The sequence below is a fragment of the Cnephaeus nilssonii genome (genome assembly GCF_951640355.1).
Source record: "Cnephaeus nilssonii genome assembly, chromosome: X".
Lineage (NCBI taxonomy): Eukaryota > Metazoa > Chordata > Mammalia > Chiroptera > Vespertilionidae > Cnephaeus > Cnephaeus nilssonii.
The window spans coordinates 105,795,665-105,815,703 of NC_137071.1; the positions used below are offsets into that span (position 1 = coordinate 105,795,665).

Here is a 20,039-nt window from a genome sequence, read left to right on the forward strand (position 1 = left end):
CACAGTTATGATTAAATGATATATCACACAGAACTGATTTGTTAAATATTGCCCCTCCCTTGCCCGCTGCCTCTAGCATATTCCCTAGAGTAGTACAGGCAGGGAAGAGCTGACTATTGGGAGGAATCTCTAACACTTTTCAAGGGTAGAATTCTGGCTAGCCCAAAAAGTGTCCTTCTCTTAAGGGTTTTGTGAAACTAGATACTTCAATTTTATTAGTATCAGCGATTTTTGTTTGGAGAAAATTCAGCTCCAGGATCTGCACAGTTGAATGCAGGAGGTGTTCCACCAATTGTTCCTATTCCTTCCATTGTAGCAGTGTGGCCAAAACATTTGGTAGTTGATAGGGTCAATCTCAAGGTTTCATCTGGCATCATAGTAGAAGGTCCTGGAGGAGCTGAGGTATCAGCAGGCACAGGAACAGGGGGGCATGGCACTTCTGTTGTTTATGCCCATAGCACCTCCCATAGTTGTCTGGCCCATTTGTATCTCCTGCTCTCTGGCATCAGGGAAGAATCCCTTGAATTCTTCCTGCTGTCATGGCCTCTCATCTTCATGTTGTCTGTGCTTCTCCCCTGACCTGAGCTGCAGCTGCTTTTGTTTTTGCACTTCTTGATTGTACAGTTTTTCAATCCTCCAAATTCTTTCATGATGCCTTATCAAATCCTGCCTCATTAGCATGACTTGGTGCTCATGGTGAGCAACCTCCATCTCCAGTTTTTTTTATGAGCTTCCTTGATGTTTTGATCCACTTGGTCCTGCTGCTGCTTCTCCATCTCAATGAGTGCCTTCCAATGATTGGCATACTCATACTCAAAGGAGCCAGGCTGTGCAAATCTAAGTGGCTGCTCCCACTCCTTGTGAAATTGCTGGTTCTTTATAACCAGCTTCTCTGGAAGTCCTCCTTCATCATCTAATTGATCCATGGGCTCCACAGTCACAGGCAAAGGCAATGTGGTAAACAGGAAGGAGTCTTCACTGCTTCTGTCCAGAGCTTTCCAAGCAGCTGTCTTCCCTGAGAATTCAACAATGCCTTTTGCTGAGGGCTTTCCTCAATTATCCACAATAACTATTGCCCTCTCCATCTGGCTGAACACACAAAAAAAGGCTTCCTCCAGGAGTTTGTTGGACACATACTGAGGAAGGTTTAAGACTGTAAGGGATACTCTATGGCAGGCAAAGTACACACACAGCTGCTTTCCACGGAGTGGCATGTTGTCTAGCTCTACTTTAGCAATTTCTGCTAGAGTTTGTGTTTCCAAGCAGATAAAGCCAAAGCCCTTATCGTTATGAATGAAGACTGCCTGCCTTCTCATATTTCTCAAATATTCCCTCACTTCATCCTCAGTGATATCAAGAGAAAGATTGCACACAAAGAGCTGGCTACATTAGGTGAAGGTCTTCTCTCCTGGCTTCCTAAAATTCTTCAGGTCAATAGTCAAGCCTTCATTTTGTCTGCTGGCTTGTTGCCCTTTTGCAGGTATTGGTTCAGTGGTGGCTGCTGCTGTTGCTGCTGTAGTGATGATGATGTTGCCTTGGAGCATGGTTTTGCTTCTCCAAGTTAAAGGTTTTATTCTCCTTTTTGCATCCCTCTATCGACTGTTCTCACTTCAGACTAATGGCGACCACAACTAGTTTCAATAGTCTACAGGCTTACCTCCAAGTGCCCAGAGCTATCACACAGCCCCAGATTTCCACTGTGAGGCCTCACTAAAACTAATAATAACTACTATGTATTGAGAAATGACAATGTGCCAGACATTGTGCTAGGTGCTTTATATAAACATTATCTCAATTAGATCTCAAATAAACATATGAGGTAAGTACTATTATTCACCTCATTTTATAGATTAAGAAAGTGAAGCTTAAAGAGGTTATATAGATTTTATTAAGGCACAAACTCAAGTCCAGTGCCCTTTCCATTACATCACTTTTTTGTCATAGAGTAATAAGAAAGAAAAGGGCATGCCCTGGCCAGCCAAAGCAGTCATATCAACTCTAGCAACCAGAAGATTCTCACATCACATTAAAAAAAAACATTTTTATTGATTTTTAAAGTGAGAGGAAGGCAGAGAGAGAAACAACGATATGGGAGAGAAACAAGGATCAGCTGCCTCCTGCACCCAAGCCCCAGGGGGGATTAAGCCTGCAACACGGGCATGTGCCCTGACAGAGAATGGAACCAGCAACCTTTTGGTGCATGGGACAACCCCCAACTAACTGAGCCACACTGGTCAGGGCTCATATCATATTTTTTCAGCAATGAACTTGCCAAAAGATCTTAAATCTAACCCTAAGACAGACTCCACTGATGGTCCACAGGAAACTATAGAGATGTTTTCTATCGTTGATATGGGTAAAAGGAGAGTTTGGGTGTGACAAGAAATTTATAGGTGCTTTTATTTTTATTTTTTTAAATATATTTTTATTGATTTTTTACAGAGAGGAAGGGAGAGGGATAGAGAGTTAGAAACATCGATGAGAGAGAAACATCGATTAGCTGCCTCCTGCACACCCCCTACTGGGGATGTGCCCGCAACCAAGGTACATGCCCTTGACCGGAATCGAACCCGGGACCTTTCAGTCCGCAGGCTGATGCTCTATCCACTGAGCCAAACCGGTTTCGGCTATAGGTGCTTTTAGATGAGGAAACTATAACACATATTTTCTGTGGTCATTTCAAGTGATTTTTTGAATTTGCACTTTGTTTCTATCTAACCCCTTCCATGATCAATCTGTGATGGAGCTTTAATGCCAACATCCCTTTCATAATCTCTTTACTGATACATCAGTCTTAAGAGTGGCACAAAATTTGAGGGGCACTAAGAAAACTTTAGGATTTGTATTTATCCCCCTATTAAATTGCAAGTCCTCTGAAAGGGTAGGCTATTGTCACTACTTGAATAATCACACAGTTCCTTATTGATATTAGTTCATCCCATTGTTTTCCAATATGAAGGCTAAGAACCATGATTATAGTTCATGTTGGATGAAGAATTAGGGGCAAAGGACAAGCTTCAATTGGGGTTCTGGAAGGGAGCCACCAAGAGAAGCCTAGGCTCCTTCTCAAATTTATTGAGGGTCAGTGCTGGCCCATAGCACGTGGCTTTCTGTATGGCTAATCAATACAGAGCTCAAACTAAGACCCATTGTCTTCTGTCTATGATTTGTAGGAAGCTGAAGGAGGATATTAAATATATATATATATATATATATATATATATATATATATATATATACCTTGAGGAAGCTGACCCCTGCTGACCCACCCTGAGAAGGGCTTGGTTTCAAGGTGGTTGTCCAGCAGTAAACAGGGCTTATAACAAGTATTTCACACTCTCTCACCTAGGTCTCCCTGTGCTAAACAAGATGGATGGCTGAGATCAAGTGGGATTTATAGCCAGAAAAAGGCATTTTTCTCTGTTTATTTACTTTTCAATAAAACTAAGTAGCCCACAAAAGAGTCAAACCAGTGAGTCTGCCCCTCCTTGGTATACAGTAGGTTTGGCATTGTACCCTGAAAGACATAGTCTTGGCCACCAACTTCCCTATCTTCAAACCATAGAATGACAGAGCAGTAGTAAGACTCCTAACTCACATAGTTCCACCCTTAGTTGCACAAACAAGGGACAGAGTGGCTCAGAGAAGGAGATGGATTTGCTCAAGGTCATGAAGTGAGATAATTGTGGGCTAAAACCCAGATGTCCTGATTCCTGGATGAGTACTCTTCCACTCCACCACATTGTAACCTCATCAATGGCAGACCTCCAATTAGGGCCTCTTGGCTTACATCTGTTTCAGGTTCCAAAGTATTCTCCTAGCTGGCTTTTGGGGCTCACTTTGTAATCCAAGGCCGTTTGGATAGTGCCTCAGTGTCATCCTGGATTGTTCTTCCCAGATCAACTGAGATACAGGCCAGGATAGAACACTGCCACAAAATCAGTCCCCGCTGGCCTCTGCACTATGAGTAAAGGAAAATGAATGTCTCCGTCTTCTGTCTGGGGCTCTCAGATTGCTGAACAGATGTCTGTCTCAAAATGACTCCTTAGATACTAGGCAGAGAAAATATTGGTTACATGCCCTGGTAAGGGAACACAAGCTTTTATAGTGCCAGAGAGCCACTGTTGCCTACCTTCTCCTCTCCCCCACAGGTCCAAATGTACAAAATGTTGAATTTTCCTTGTCAAAGATGTGTACAGAGCCCACTACTTGAAACATTCTGGTTATCCCTCTGTTTTTGGAAAATTTGCTTTTTAAGTTCAAGCTTGAGCTCTTCTCAGAAGACCTTACCTGTTCTTCTACCAGGCACTAGACTCTTGACACAGTTTTTCCATTCACATGAAATAACCAGTATTTCCCCAGTCCTGACCAAAAAAAAAAAAGAAAGAAAATATGTCATTTTGTTTAGCCTTCTGTATTCCATATATTTGCATGCTTCTCCTCCCTGAACCCACCAGACTGTGGCAATGAATGGGCACTATTTTTGGAGCTAACCTAAGTGAAAGGACAGTGGCACTGGAGTGAGGAATTTGAAAAGGGATTCCTATGTCTCTGGTGCTAGGCTTGGCTCCTATTTCACTTTAAGCCTCAACTCAGTAAAAGTAATCATTTGGTGTTGCTGCCTAATGCTGAAGATGCTTAGTTCCTGCTGGGTCTACTTTCAACAGCTCAAATATAGCAGGGTACACAAGTTGGAGCATGTTCCTCAGGAAGGGTACATGACATATGGCCACTCACTTAGCAGGGCCAAAACTATTTCTCCCTGGAGGCTGACAGCTGCTCTGCTGAGGCCCTCTGGACAGGCTAGGCAACCTTCCAAGATGGGAAAGTCCATTTATTCTCCACCATCACCTCTACCAAAAAAAAAAGAAGCTAGAGTGAGGCTGTCTTCTTACATAGTTCAAGTTAGGGATGACCCTACATATACTCTATGTGATTCAAGGGACATGCCTAGGACCAGCTTTAGGCAAAGCTGGAAGAGGTAACCATCTACATATTCTGATATAATGGCTGTCCAGTAGGGCTGTAATTATCTCTCCTCCCAGGCCATTATGCTGACAGAAATCTTAGACCAGATATGTAAGTTATGGATTCTGGCATCTCCACCATTTCCTTTTAAGGGAAACTACATGGCCCATGGTTCTTGCTGAAGAAAATAGCCCTAGACTATTCTTTGAAACTTGAATGGTTACTTCTTTAGTCATGGATGGACATCTGACCTGAGGGCACTGACTCTATTAACTGGTGGATGACTTTGTATGAAGTGGGCTAGCTAGAAAGCCATGCTTAATAGAGCAATGGGAAGTAGCTAGGACACATCCTTGGAATGCAAGTATGAAAACACTGGGATTTTTAATTCATTGGTAGCAGAAGTATAAATGAAAAGGTCCTAGACCAAAGCAGAGAACAACTGCAGTGTTGTTGCTTTTTAATGGAAGAACACTTGATAACATTCCAGCTATTGAAGAGATAATGAGATTCAATCCCTAAAAACTCTCTTAGTTCCTTCCCCTTAGAAGTTTTGAAGGCACATTTATTTGTCTTCACGTAGTTGGGGGTCAGGCTGAAATATGCAAAAGGGATCCTTCTCTTAAGGGTAATGGGGAAAAACTCATAGCACCAGTGGACTCTTTTCCCTTGGAACTCAACTTAGATTATTGGTAAGCCTTGATAAGCCCACCAATTTCTTGCATATCATATAAAAGTCCCATCCTCAGTCCTTTTCTGTAATTCCATCCATCTGCCCAAATATAGTCCAAGACTGATCATCACTTGATGTGGCCAGCTTCCCAGCAGGGTGACAAGAAGATCATCCTCTCTCTTTCTGAGCATTCCAACCCAGATCAATCCAATCATGCAGCATACAAGAGCCTTCTGTCACCTTGCCTATAGGGGCATGCCAACTTAGCTTTTGCCTTTAGATCTAGGCCAACATGATTGCAGATTCCCAACTAAATTTTCAGGCCTTATACATGGTCCCCACACTGACTAGTGTGGGCACCAAAAGGGGTTGGGCACAAAGCCAGTGTTGATTTGTGGCAGCTCCAGAGACCTTTCATGGCATAATAATTATCTTTCCAAGCCTCTTGCCACAAATAGCTAGCATGAGTGATTTTGCAATATTTTTTAAGTTGCATAGACAGTCCATTTTTGGGCTTGGTGTTGTGGACATAATTGTGAAAGAACCCTACCTATCCCAGATTTTACCAAAAGCCAACCCTATCATCTTTTTTAAGTCTGGGATGAATTAGCCTGTGTGGGGAAGCAGAGAAAGATAAATGATACAAGGCCACTGTTTGCAAAACTCTGGCAATGGATGGTGGAAAATATTTGTGACACAGATATTTGTACCATCATATGGTGAGAGCCCAATAGAATTTCTTCTAGAAAAAGAACCTAGATTTTAGTCTCCCTCAAGTAGGCCCATCTGAACCAGTTTTTGAAATTCACCCCTCCATTTTTGATATTTATGATGGAGGTTGGCTAGGCCTGCACTGATGGAGAAAGGATGCTCTAGGTGACATCTCTAGAATCTCTGCAGATAGTGGGAGAAAGGGCCATGGAAGTTATAGGATGATTCCAGGACCCAATGGACTAAGCCAAATCTCATTTCACTGCTGAATCCACACAATAAAAATCAATTTTGCAGCTTTAGTTACAGAAAAAGTGAAAACTTTGAAGTTATGGAACTCTTGATTTTTCTTAATGTACTGAAACTTCACGGAAAATTTTGGGGATAGAGAAAGGGAAGAAGAAAGCATTGAAACTGAACAAATAAATCACATACAAAATAATATTGCACATATTTCTTTTTTTCTTTATTGATTAAGGTATTACATATGTGTCCTTATCCCACCATTGCCCCCACTCCCCACTCATGCCCTCACCCCCTGTTGTCTGTGTCCATTGGTTAGGCTTATATGTGTGCATACAAGTCCTTTGGTTGATATATCCCCCTTACCCCCAGCCTCCCCTACCTTCCCTCTGAGGTTTGATGGTCTGATCAATGCTTCTCTGTCTCTGGATCTATTTTGTTCATCAGTTTATGTTGTTCATTATTTTCCATAAATGAGTGAGATCATGTGATATTTATCTTTCTACGACAGGCTTATTTCGCTCAGCATAATGCTCTCCAGTTCCATCCATGCTGTTGCCTACTGCAGCGTAGTATTCCATAGTGTAGATGTACCACAGTTTTTTAATCTACTCATCTGCTGATGGGCACCTAGGCTGCTTCCAAATCTTAGCAATGGTGAATTGTGCTGCTATGAACATAGGAGTGCATATATCCTTTCTGATTGGTGTTTCTAGTTTCTTGGGATATATTCCTAGGAGTGGGATTACTGGGTCAAATGGGAGTTCCATTTTCAGTTTTTTGAGGAAACTCCATACTGTTCTCCACAGTGGCTGTACCAGTTTGCATTCCCACCAGCAGTGCACGAGGGTTCCTTTTTCTCCACATCCTCTCCAGCACTTGTCATTTGTTGACTTGTTGATAATGGCCATTCTGACAGGTGTGAGATGGTACCTCATTGTTGTTTTGATTTGCATCTCTCTAATGATTAGTGATTTTGAGCAGGTTTTCATATGTGTTTTGGCCTTCCTTCTGTCTTCTTTCGAAAAGTGTCTATTTAGATCAGTTGCCCATTTTTTGATTGGGTTGTTTATCTTCTTTTTGTTAAGCTGCATGAGTTCCCTGTAAATGTTGGAGATTAAACCCTTATCGTTGACATCATTGGCAAATATGTTCTCCCATGCAGTGGGCTTTCCTGTTGTTTTATTGATGGTTTCCGTTGCTGTGCAAAAGCTTTTTATTTTGATGTAGTCCCATTTGTTTATTTTCTCTTTAGCTTCCATTGGCCTAGGAGCAGTATCAGCGAAGAAGTTCTTTTGGCATATGTCAGAGATTTTTCTGCCTGTAGATTCTTCTAGTATTTTTATGGTTTCCTGTCTTATGTTTAAGTCCTTGATCCATTTTGAGTTTATTTTTGTGTATGGTGTAAGTTGCTGGTCTAGTTTCATTTTTTTGCATGTATCTGTCCAATTTTCCCAACACTATTTATTGAAGAGACTGTCTTGACTCCATTGTATGTTCATGCCTCCTTTGTAGAATATTAATTGAGCATAGTGGTTTGGGTCAATATCTGGGTTCTCTATTCTATTCCCTTGGTTTATATGTCTGTTCTTGTGCCAGTACCAGGCAGTTTTGAGAACAGTGGCTTTGTAATATAGCTTGAAATCTGGTATTGAGATCCCTCCTACTTTGTTCTTCTTTCTCAGGATTGCTATAGCTATTCAGGGTCTTTTTTTATTCCAGATGAATTTTTGGAAAGTTTGTTCTAGGTCTGTGAAGTATGCCGTTGGTATTTTAATGGGAAGTTCATTGAAATTATAGATTGCTTTGGGTAGTATGGACATTTTGATGATGTTGATTCTACCAATCCATGAACATGGTATGTTCTTCCATCTGTTTATGTCTTCCTCTATATCTTTTTTCAGTGTTGTGTAGTTTTCCACGTATAGGTCTTTTACCTCTTTAGTTAAGTTTATTCCTAGGTAACTTAATTTTTTTGGTGTGATGGTAAATGGGATTGCGTTTTTAGTCTCTCTTTCTGTAAGTTCATTATTGGTGTATAGAAATGCCATAGATTTCTTAGCATTTATTTTGTATCCTGCTACTCTGCCGAATTCATTTATTAAGTCTAGTAATTTTTTGATGGAGTCTTTAGGGTTTTCTATGTACAGTATCATGTCATCTGCAAATAAGGACAGTTTTACTTCCTCTTTTCCAATTTGGATGCCTTTTATTTTTTCTTCTTGTCTAATTGCAATGGCTAGTATTTCCAACACTATGTTGAACAGGAGTGGTGAGAGTGGGCATCCCTGTCTTGTTTCTGTTCTTAGGGGAAATGGTTTTAGTTTTTGCCCATTGAGTATGATGTTGGCTGTGGGTTTGTCATATATGGCTTTTATTATGTTGAGGTATGATGCTTCTATTCCCATCTTGCTGAGAGTTTTTATCAAGAAAGCGTGTTGGATTTTGTCAAATGCTTTTTCTGCATCAATTGATATGACTATATGGTTTTTATCTCTCAATTTGTTTATGTGATGTATCACGTTTATTGATTTGCGAATATTGTACCATCCTTGCATTCCTAGCATAAATCCTACTTGGTCGTGGTGTATGATCTTTCTGATGTACTGCTGGATCCGATTTGCTAGAATTTTGTTGAGGATTTTGGCATCTATGTTCATGAGGGATATTGGCCTGTAATTCTCTTTCATTGTGTTATCTTTATCTGGTTTTGGTATTAGGGTGACGCTGGCTTCATAGAAGGAGCTTGAAAGTGTTCCTTCTTCTTGAATTTTCTGGAATAGTCTGAGGAGGATAGGTTTTAGCTCTTCCTTGAATGTTTTGTAAAACTCCCCTGTGAAGCCGGGCTTTTGTTTGCTGGAAGATTTTTGATGACTGCTTCAATTTCTTCCATAGTTATCAGCCTATTGAGATTTTTAGACTCTTCCTGAGTAAGTTTTGGAAGGTTGTGTTTTTCTAGGAGTGTGTCCATTTCCTCCAAATTGTCTAGTTTGTTGGAATAGAGTTGTTCATAGTACTTTTTGACAATCCTTTGTATTTCTGTGGGGTCTGTTGTTATTTCACCTCTTTCATTTCTGATTTTGTTTATTTGGGTCCTCTCTCTTTGCTTCTTGTTGAGCGTGGTTAGAGGTTCATCAATCTTGTTTATCCTTTCAAAGAACCAGCTCTTGGTTTTGTTGATCTTGTGTATTGTTTTTTTGGTCTCTATGTCATTCATTTCTGCTCTAATCTTTATTATTTCCTTTCTTCTGCTTACTGTGGGCTTTTCTTATTGCTCCCTTTCTAATTCTTTGAGTTGTTGAGTTAGATGATCTATTACCATTTTTTCTTATTTTTTTGAGGTAGGCCTGTAGAGGTATATATACACTTCCCTCTCAGGACTGCTTTCATTGTGTCCCATAGGATTTGCAATGTTGTGTTTTTATTGTCATTCGTCTCCAGGATGTTTTTAATTTCTTCTTTGATCTCATTGATAACACAATCATTGTTTAGTAGCATGCTATTCAGTTTCCAAGTGTTTGAATTTTTTGGAATGTTTTTATTGTAGTTTATTTCTAATATTATGCCATTGTGGTCTGAGAAAATGCTTGATATGATTTCAATCTTTTTGAATTTGGGGAGACTTTGCTTGTTACCCAATATGTGGTCTATTTTTGAGAATGTCCCATGTGCACTTGAGAAGAACATATATTCCATGGCTTTGGGGTGAAATACTCTGAAGATGTCAATTAGGTCCATCTGATCTAGTATGTCATTTAGGATTGCTGTTTCGTTGCTGATTTTTTGTCCAGAGGATTTATCCATTGATGTCAGTGGTGTATTAAAGTCCCCTACTATGATTGTATTGATGTCGATCTCTCCCTTGATATCTTCCAGGAGATTTTTTATGTATTTGGGCGCTCCTGCATTGGGTGCATATACGTTTACCAGAGTTATATCTTCTTGCTGGATTGCTCCCTTTAGTATTATGTAGTGGCCTTCCTTATCTCTTATTATGGCCTTTACTTTGAGCTCTATTTTATCTGATATAAGTATCGCAACCCCAGCTTTTTTCTCATTTCCATTTGCCTGAAAAATGTTTTTCCATCCCTTCACTCTCAGTCTGTGTGAATCTTTTGCTCTAATGTGGGTCTCTTGTAGACAGCAAATATATGGGTCATGTTTTCTTATTCATTCAGCTACCCTATGTCTTTTGATTGGTGCATTTAATCCATTTACGTTTAATGTTATTATTGATAAGTACCTGTTTGTTGACATATTTTTCCTTAGTGTTTGTGTTTCTTCTTGCCTTTCTCTTTCTTCTTTTTACAGCAGCCCCTTTAACATTTCTTGCATTGCTGGCTTGGTAGTGATGAACTCTCTTAGCCCTTTTTTGTCTGTGAAGCTTCTGATTCCACCTTCAATTTTGAATGATAGCCTTGATGGGTATAGTATTCTTGGATTCAGTCCCTTGTTTTGCATCACTTTGTATATTTCATTCCATTCCCTTCTGGCCTGGTGTGTTTCTGTTGAGAAATCAGTTGATATTCTGATAGGAGATCCCTTGTAGGTAACTTTCTGTCTCTCTCTGGCAGCCTTTAAGATTCTTGCTTTGTCGTTGGTGTTCGTCAATTTAATTATGATGTTTCTTGGTGTCGTTCTTTTGGGGTTCAACTTGTTTGGGACTCTGTGTATTTCTTGGACTTGGATAGTTTTTTTTCTTGCCAATATCAGGGAAGTTTTCTGTCATTATTTCTTCTAACAGGTTTTCTATTCCTTGCTTCTCTTCCTCTCCTTCTTTTATCCCTATTATTCGAAGGTTGTTTCATTTTGTGTTGTCCCAAAGCTCCCTTAGGCTCTCCTCTTGCTTTTTAAGTCTTCTTTCCAGTTGCTGCTGTGTTTGTGTGTTTTTTCCTACCTTGTCTTCTAATTCGCTGATGCGGTCCTCAGCCTCTTCTACAGTACTCTCTAAGTCTTCCATTGTGTTCTTTATTGCAGCTATGTCGTTCTTCATCTCCTCTTGGTTTCTTTTCATGTTGGTGAGATTTTCATTTAGCTCCTTATAGTTCTCATTGAGTTGTGTGTATTTGTCATCCATCCATTTAAACATCCTTATAATGAATACTCTGAATTCTTTCTCTGTTAAGCTGCTCGCCTCAAGTTCATTTAACTCCCTTTCTGGTGATTCCTCTTTTTCTTTCCTTTGGGAATTTCCTTTTTGTCTCCCCATGTTTTCCTGTAATGTTTTAATTGTAGATCCAATTGCTTTGCTACCCAGGTTCTTTTGGTGATGGTGCTACTGGTGTAATCTCTCAGTTCTCCTGGGCTTTGTAATCTAGTGTAGTTCCTTACTTAAACTATTTGGGTTCTCTTGATGTAGGCCTGCGAGGTTGAGAGGCACAGCTGCGGTGTCTAGAGGTCAGCAGTCGTGGAGGGTAGTATCCCAATTTTTCTGTCTTGCACCCTAAATTGAAATTACACTTGCCCAGTGGGGACTCACAGTGGCTCCAAGGAAGCGTCTGTCGGGGTGATGTGGCTCAGGGGGCCTGCACTCTGGAAAGGCGTGACTGTGTTGCCCAGAATTCTGTAGTTGTGGGGTGGACAGACTCAGCTTTTGCTGATGTACCTGTGGTGGATAGAGGCTTACTCCCAGTGGCAACTCACAGGAACACCCATGGTAAGTTTGCCAGCAAGGCACACTGAAGCACTCTGGAGAGCACTGGCAGTGTAACTGTGTAATTGAGGTGCCTAGCTGCTAAAGGTTTTTCTTTTGGGCAGTTCCTTGACCTCAGGGAGTATTCCGGTTCTATGGTGATAATCAGGGTGGAATCAGGGTGTGACTATATTGGTTGCCTGGAGACTGGAGGGAGGGGCTATTTCTCCGGAGAAAATGGTGACCGGGGATCCGATGTGAGTCAGCACCAGACACGCTTCCACTTCTCCTGGACCTGTTCACTGCCTACTCTCCCTAGATTCCACAACTCTACTCCTTCTCCTGCACCTCAGCCATGGGTAAGTGAAAGGTCCTATGAACTAGGTTCAGTGGAGAAAGACGCAGGTTCCGGCGCAAGGAGGGACTATGTCTTTACCAGCTCCTCTCTTGCCGGCATTGCTCAGTCGGGAAGTTAGCTCTTCAGGTCTGCCTTTGAGCTCAGATCCCAAATCAGACTCCAAGGTCTAAAATCCCCTACCTCCCGCCGTCCCGTGGACCCTTTTTCTCACAGTCAGACGCTTTGCCTGTCCTCAGGGATGCGGCTTGGCGCCGTGTAGTTTTCCCCTGACCTTCTGGGCTTAGATATCTGGCAGATTCTATTGCCCAGATCGTTTTTTTACCTTTTGCCAGGAGATCTCTGCCCTTCCCAGCTTCAAACTGTCTCACCAGCCGCGTCTCCTTCGCCAATTCGGGCTGGATTTCTCTTGTTTCAGCTGCTCCCTCTATTTCCTCCTGGACAAAGATCAGGACACATCAGCCTATTCCGCTGCCATTTTGTTCTCCCTCTACATTCATTTTTTAAACAAATTTTTTATGAGTTCCTGTTATGTCCTAGGTATTGTGCTTGGCACTCTGGAGTCATCAGTGAATAACATAAGATCTCTGCCTTAATAGGGCTTATATTTATCTTCATATTTTTCATCTTGACTCTCTTCATTCCCATTCTTATCCTTGCCATTTCATTGTATTTAGCATCTTTTAAATTTGTGGTCCTTTGCAGAGGGACTCCTAAATGGATATACCTCCAGGACATGGCACAGAATAGGTGCTTAATAAATAGTTGTTGAATTAATGAATGTGCACGTGTGTGCGCACAGGTTAAGACTGTGTGTGTATCGCCACTCCATGTCTGCACTTTAGATAAATTTATTCCCCCTTCTTGGAATAGAATCTCCACTTCTTCTTTATCCTTTAAGGAAGCCTCATTTCTTCAATGCATCTTCCCAAGAGGATCTACCCTCTTAACAACTAAAGTGTTTACCACTCATTTGATTCTCATCATGCACAGTATTATGACAGTTTGGGAATTGTTGTTTTTTAAATTTTATTTTATTTTTTAAACTTTATTTATTTTCTCTTTATTTTATTTTTTTCATCATCACTTATCCCCCCTATACCCTCTTCCACCTCCACTGATACCCCTCCTGCTCTGCAATCACCACACTGTTGTCCATGTCGATGAGTTCTTTCTAATTTTCTTTCGTTTTTGCTCAATGCCTCCAACCCCCACAACAACCCAGAGCTGTTTGCCTGCTCTCTATCTATGAGTCTGTCTCTATTTTGCTTGTTAGTTCAGTTTATTCACTAAATTCCACATATGAGTGAAATCATATAGTACTAGTATTTCTCTGACTGGTTTATTTCACTTAACATAATGTTCTCCAGGTCCATCCATGCTGTTGCAAAGGGTAAAATTTTCTTTCTTTTTATGGCCAAGTAGTATTCCATTGTGTAAATGTACCATAGCTGTTTTATCATCTACTGATGGACACTTTGGCTGCTTCCAAATCTCAGCTATTATAAATAATGCTGCAATGAACATAGGGGTGCATATATTTTTTCATCTCAGCTCTGTCATTTGCTGGCTGTATGACCTTAATCAAGTTACTGAACCTCTGATCCCTAGTTTCTATCAAAGAGAATAATAATGGTACTACCTCCAAGAATATTGTGAAGATTAAATGGAGTAATACATGCAGAGCACTTGGAACAGTGACTGGCATTTAGTTGGTGCTCTGTCAGTGATAGGAGAGAAATTTCCAAATCAAAATATTGGGGCACTGGTGGAATTCTAAAATGGCAGCAGAGTAAGTGGAAGCTGCACTGACACTCTCCTAGGACAAAACTGGAATTACTACCAAAATACAGGAAAACCATCCTGAATAATCAACTGAAGACTAGCTAGAGAGAACCTTGATAACCAAGGATGGAAAGTGGAGACTGCATAGAGACTAGAAGGAAGGGCAGAGGCAAGAAAGGGCTGACTGAGCTCCCACAGACAGCAACTTAAGTTCCAGAGGCATATTTCAGCTGTGGGGGATTCCACTGAGAACTCTGGGATCTAAACCCCAAACTGAGCCCTGAGTCCAGAGCACCTAAACTGAGAAGGGTGCCCATATAATATCCAGCTGTGAAAAGCATCAGGGTTGTGTCTGCCAGAGAGAGATGGCTGGAAAGGGCCAATGCACAAAATTCCCTGTGCAGCCACTCACCTTGGGCTCCAACAGAGGGAGGACAGAGTGGACTAGAGCTGTGTGAGCAGAATCCAGGGTTGGGGGCTCTGAGGTTACAGCTTGGAAGGCAGCCACCCAAGTTTCTTATGCTGAGCCACTCCCGCATACTGCAGAGGACATCTTTCTCCAGCAGACCTTTACCATCTAGGCAGCAATTGCCTCACCCTATTAGGAAGACTCTTGCCCACCCAATGGTCGATAGCCTGAGGCTAATCAAGATTGAATAACAATCAGACTGCAGACAGAGGCAGATCTCTGGAGCCTTTGAATCTTTGCCTGATTTCCTTCCCGGGGATAGGAAAAGTAGACATTGGTGCACATTTTGGTCCTTTCCAAAGGCACCCAGCCCCAGCACAGGGAGCCACAAATTGTGGATTGCTGATAGCTCCACATAGGGTACTCAGGGCCAGTTACAAACAGCATCTGACATTGTCCTGCCCTAGAGATTGGGAGTCATAGCAGATCTATCTAATACATAGACAGGCAGCCAAAATGGGGAAATAAGAAAAACAGGCCCCAAATAAAAGAACAAGAGAATTCTCAAAAAGAAGAGCTAAATGAAATGGAGATATGAAATTTATCAGATATAGAGCTCAGAATAATGATGGCAAGGATTCTCAACAGCATGAGAAAATATATAGTAATTATGAAAAGACACCAGGAAATGAAAGAATAACATTAGGCCCAGCTGGCATGGCTAAGTGATTGAACGTCGACCTATGAACCAGGAGATAACAGTTTGAATTCCCACTCAGGGCACATGCCCAGGTTGTGGGCTCAATCCCCAATGTGGGGCATGCAGGAGGCAGTTGATCAATGATTCTCTCTCATCATTGATGTTTCTGTCTCTCCCTCTTCCTTCCTCTCTGAAATGAATAATAAAAATATTTTTAATAAATCCTTATAGTTCAAATTATTACAGTTGTTCCTCTTTCCCCCCCCCCCCCCATAGCTCCCCTATACCCGTTCCCATCCCACCCGATGCCCTTACCACCCCCATTGACCTCTGCATAGGTGTATGATTTTTGTCCAGTCTCTTCCCGCCCCCCCCCCACCCTTTTCCCCTCAAGGATTGTCAGTCCACTCCCTTTCTATGTCCATGGTTCTATTATATTCACCAGTTTATTCTATTCATCAGATTTTTAATTCACTTGATTTTTAGATTCACTTGTTGATGGATATATATTTGTTGTTCATAATTTTTATCTTTACCTTTTTCTTCTTCCTCTTCTTAAAGAACACCTTTCAGCATTTAATATAATACTGGTATGGCGGTGATGAACTCCTTTAGCTTTTTCTTATCTGTGAAGCTCTTTATCTGACTTTCAATTCTGAATCATAGCTTTGCTGGGTAGAATAATCTTGGTTGTAGGTTCTTGCTGTTTATTCATCACTTTGAATATTTCTTGCAACACCCTTCTGGCCTGCATAGTTTCTGTTGAGAAATCAGCTGACAGTCATATGGGTACTCCCTTGTAGGTACCTAACTGTTGTTCTCTTGCTGCCTTTAATATTCTCTCTTTGTCTTTTGCTCTTGGAATTTTATTTTATTTTTCCCCATTTTTTATTAAGGTATTATATGTTTACATATCTTACCATTGCCCCCCTCACACCCCACTCCCATACATGCCCTCCCCCCCCACTGGTGTTTTGCATCCATTGGTTATGCTTATATGCATCCATACAAGTCTTTCGGTTGATCTCTTATCTCCCCCACCTCCCCCTAACCTTCCTGCTGTAATTTGAAAGTCTGTTTGATGCTTTACTGCCCCTGTATTTATCTTTTTGTTCATCAGTTTATAATGTTGTTATTATCCACAAATGAGTGAGATCATGTGGTATTTTTCTTTCATTAACTGGCTTATTTCACTTAACATAATGCTTTCCAGTTCCATCCAGGTTGCTGCAAATACTAAGAATCCCTTCTTTTTTATGGCAGCATAGTATTCCAATGTGTAGATGTACCATAGTTTTCTAATCCAGTCATCTGCTCACGGGCACCTAGGCTGTTTCCAAATCTTAGCAATTGTAAATGTGCTGGTATGAACATAGGGGTGCATATATCCTTTCTGATTGGTATTTCTAGTTTCTTAGGATATATTCCTAGGAGTGGGATTACTGGGTCAAATGGGAGTTCCATTTTCAGTTTTTTGAGGAAACTCCATACTGTTCTCCACAGTGGCTGCACCAGACTGCATGCCCACCAGCAGTGAAAAAGGGTTCCTTTTTCTCCGCATCCTCGCCAACACTTGTCGTTTGTTGATTTGTTGATGATAGCCATTCTGACAAGTGTGAGATGATAACGCATTGTCATTTTGATTAGCATCTCTCAGATAATTAGTGACTTTGAGCATGTTTTCATGTGTCTCTTGGCCTTCCTTCTGTCTTCTTTTGAAAAGATTCTATTTAGGTCCATTGCCCTGTTTTTATTGGATCATTTATCTTCCTTTTATTAAGTTGTATAAGCTGCCTGTAGATGTTGGAGATTAAACCTTTACCAGTGATAACATTTGCAAATATGCTCTCCCATACAGTGGGCTTTCTTGTTGATTTGTTGATGGTCTCTGTTTCTGTGAAAAAGCTTTATATTTTGATGTAGTCCCATTTGTTTTGTTTTTTTTTTTTTAGCTCCCATTGCCCTAGGAGCAGTATCAGTGAAGAAGTTCTTTTGGCATATGTCTGAGATTTTGCTGCCTATAGATTTCTCTACTATTTTTATGGTTTCCCGTCTTATGCTTAAGTCCTGTATCCATTTTGAGTTTATTTTTGTGTATGGTGTAAGTTGGTGGTCCAGTTTCATTTTTTTGCATGTATCTGTCCAATTTTCCCAACACCATTTATTGAAGAGACTGTCTTGACTCCATTGTATGTTCATGCATCCTTTGTCTAATATTAATTGAGCATGGTGGTTTGGGTCGATATCTGGATTCTCTATTCTATTCCATTGGTTTATATGTCTGTTCTTGTGCCAGTACCAGGCTGTTTTGAGAACAGTGGCTTTGTAATACAGTTTGAAATATGGTATTGAGATCCCACCTACTTTGTTCTTCTTTCTTAGGATTGCTGTAGCTATTTGGGGTCTTTTTTTATTCCAGATGAATTTTTGGAGCGTTCTTTCTAGGTCTGTGAAATATGCCATTGGTATGTTAATGGGGAGTGCATTGAATCTATAGATTGCTTTAGGTATATGGACATTTTAATGATGTTGATTCTACCAATCCTTGAACATGGTATGTTCTTCCATATGTTTATGTCCTCCTCTATCACTTTTTTCAGTGTCCTGTGGTTTTCCACCTATAGGTCTTTTACCTCCTTAGTTAAGTTTATTCCTAGGTATCTTAATTTTTTTGGTGCGATGGTAAATGGGATTGCTTTTTTAGTCTCTCTTTCTGTAAGTTCACTATTGGTGTATAGAAAGGCCATAGATTTCTTGGCGTTAATTTTGTATCCTGCTACATTGCCAAATTCATTTATTAAGTCTATTAGTTTTTTGATGGAGTCTTTTGGGTTTTTTAACTACAATATCATGTCATCTGCAAATAAGGACAGCTTACTTCTTCTTTTCCAATTTGGATGCCTTTTATTTCTTCTTCTTGTCTAATTGCAATGGCTAATACTTTCAGTACTATGTTGAACAGGAGTGGTGAGAGTGGGCATCCCTGTCTTGTTCCTGTTCTTAGGGGAAATGGTTTTAGTTTTTGCCCATTGAGTATGATGATAGCTGTGGGATTATCATATATAGCTTTTATTATGTTGAGGTATGATCCTTCTATTCCCACCTTGCTGAGAGTTTTTATCAAGAAAGGGTGTTGGATTTTGTCAAATGCTTTTTCTGCATCCATTGATATGACTATGTGATTTTATCTCTCAATTTGTTTATGTGATGAATCACATTTATTGATTTGCAAATATTGTACCATCCTTGCATTCCTGGCATAAATCCTACTTGGTCATGGTGTATGATCTTTCTGATGTACTGCTGGAGCCGATTTGCTAGAATTTTGTTGAGGATTTTGGCATCTATGTTCATGAGGGATATTGGTCTGTAATTCTCTTTCATTGTGTTGTCTTTATCTGGTTTTGGTATTAGGGTGATGCTGGCTTCATAGAAGGAGCTTGGAAGTGTTCCTTCAACTTGAATTTTTTGGAATAGTCTGAGGAGGATAGGTTTTAGTTCTTCCTTGAATGTTTGGTAAAACTCCCCTGTGAAGCCCTCTGGCCCCAGGCTGTTGTTTGCTGGAAGCTTTTTGATGACTGCTTCAATTTCTTCCATGGTTATTGGGCTATTGAGATGTTTAGATTCTTCCTGATTGAGTTTTGGAAGGTTATATTTTCATAGGAATATGTCCATTTCCTCCAGGTTGTCCAGTTTGTTGGAATAGAGTTATTCATATTATTTTAACAATCCTTTGTATTTCAGTGGGTTCTGTTGTTATTTCACCTCTTTCATTTCTGATTTTGTTTATTTGGGTCCTCCCTCTTTGCTTCTTGGTGAGCCTGGCTAGAGGTTCATCAATCTTGTTTTTCCTTTCAAAGAACCAGCTCTTGGTTTTGTTGATCTTTTGTATTGTTTATTTGGTCTTTATGTCATTTATCTCCACTCTGATCTTTATTATTTCCTTCCTTCTGCTTACACTGGGGTTTCTTGTTTCTCTCTTTCTAACTCTTTGAATTGTAGGGTTAGGTTATTTATTACCATTGTTTCTTGTTTTTTGCAGTAGGCTTGTAGCGCTATGAACTTCCCTCTCAGGACTGCTTTTGCTGTGTCCCATAGATTTTGGATTGTTGTGTTTTCATTGTCATTTGTTGCCAAGATGTTTTTTATTTCTTCCTTGATCTCTCTGGTAACCCAGTCATTGTTTAATAGCATGCTGTTTAGTCTCCATGTGTTTGATTTTTTTTTGGATTTTTTATATTGTAGTTGCTTTCCAATTTTATGCCACCATGATCTGAGAAGATGCTTGATATGATTTCTATCTTCTTGAATTTGAAGAGATTGCCTATGACCCAACATATGGTCTATCTTTGAAAATGACCCATGTGCACTTGAGAAGAATGTATATTCTGTGGCTTTGGGGTGAAATGTTCTGAAGATGTCAATTAATTCCATCTGGTCTGGTGAGTCATTTAGGATTGATGTTTCTTTGCTGATTTTTTGTTTAGAGGATTTGTCCAATGGTGATAGTGGGGTATTAAAGTCTCCTACTGTGATTGTATTGCTTTTAATCTCTCCCTTGAT

At 40.4% G+C, this 20,039-nt stretch overlaps 1 protein-coding gene and 1 pseudogene across 5 annotated transcripts in view; one reads left to right on the forward strand and one right to left on the reverse strand.

Annotated features, from left to right (window-relative positions):
* The window catches only part of PLAC1 (placenta enriched 1), a 198,748-nt gene that overhangs the window by 17,512 nt on the left and 161,197 nt on the right, over window positions 1-20,039 (forward strand). Inside the window, exon 1 of one of the 4 annotated variants that reach the window (XM_079764323.1) lies at window positions 12,451-12,586. The exons of 1 other annotated variant lie outside the window; for it this stretch is intronic. The gene's annotated coding sequence lies outside the window, so the exon portion shown is untranslated. Of the gene's footprint in view, window positions 1-12,450; window positions 12,587-20,039 lie in introns of those variants that run through there. 2 more of the 4 variants (XM_079764324.1, XM_079764322.1) reach the window with 2 other exon arrangements.
* Window positions 222-13,741, reverse strand: LOC307095405 (non-POU domain-containing octamer-binding protein-like; annotated as a pseudogene). The gene is made up of 2 exons: window positions 13,685-13,741; window positions 222-1,578 (listed from the first exon to the last, which is right to left on the reverse strand). The product of its transcript is annotated as a non-POU domain-containing octamer-binding protein-like (transcript).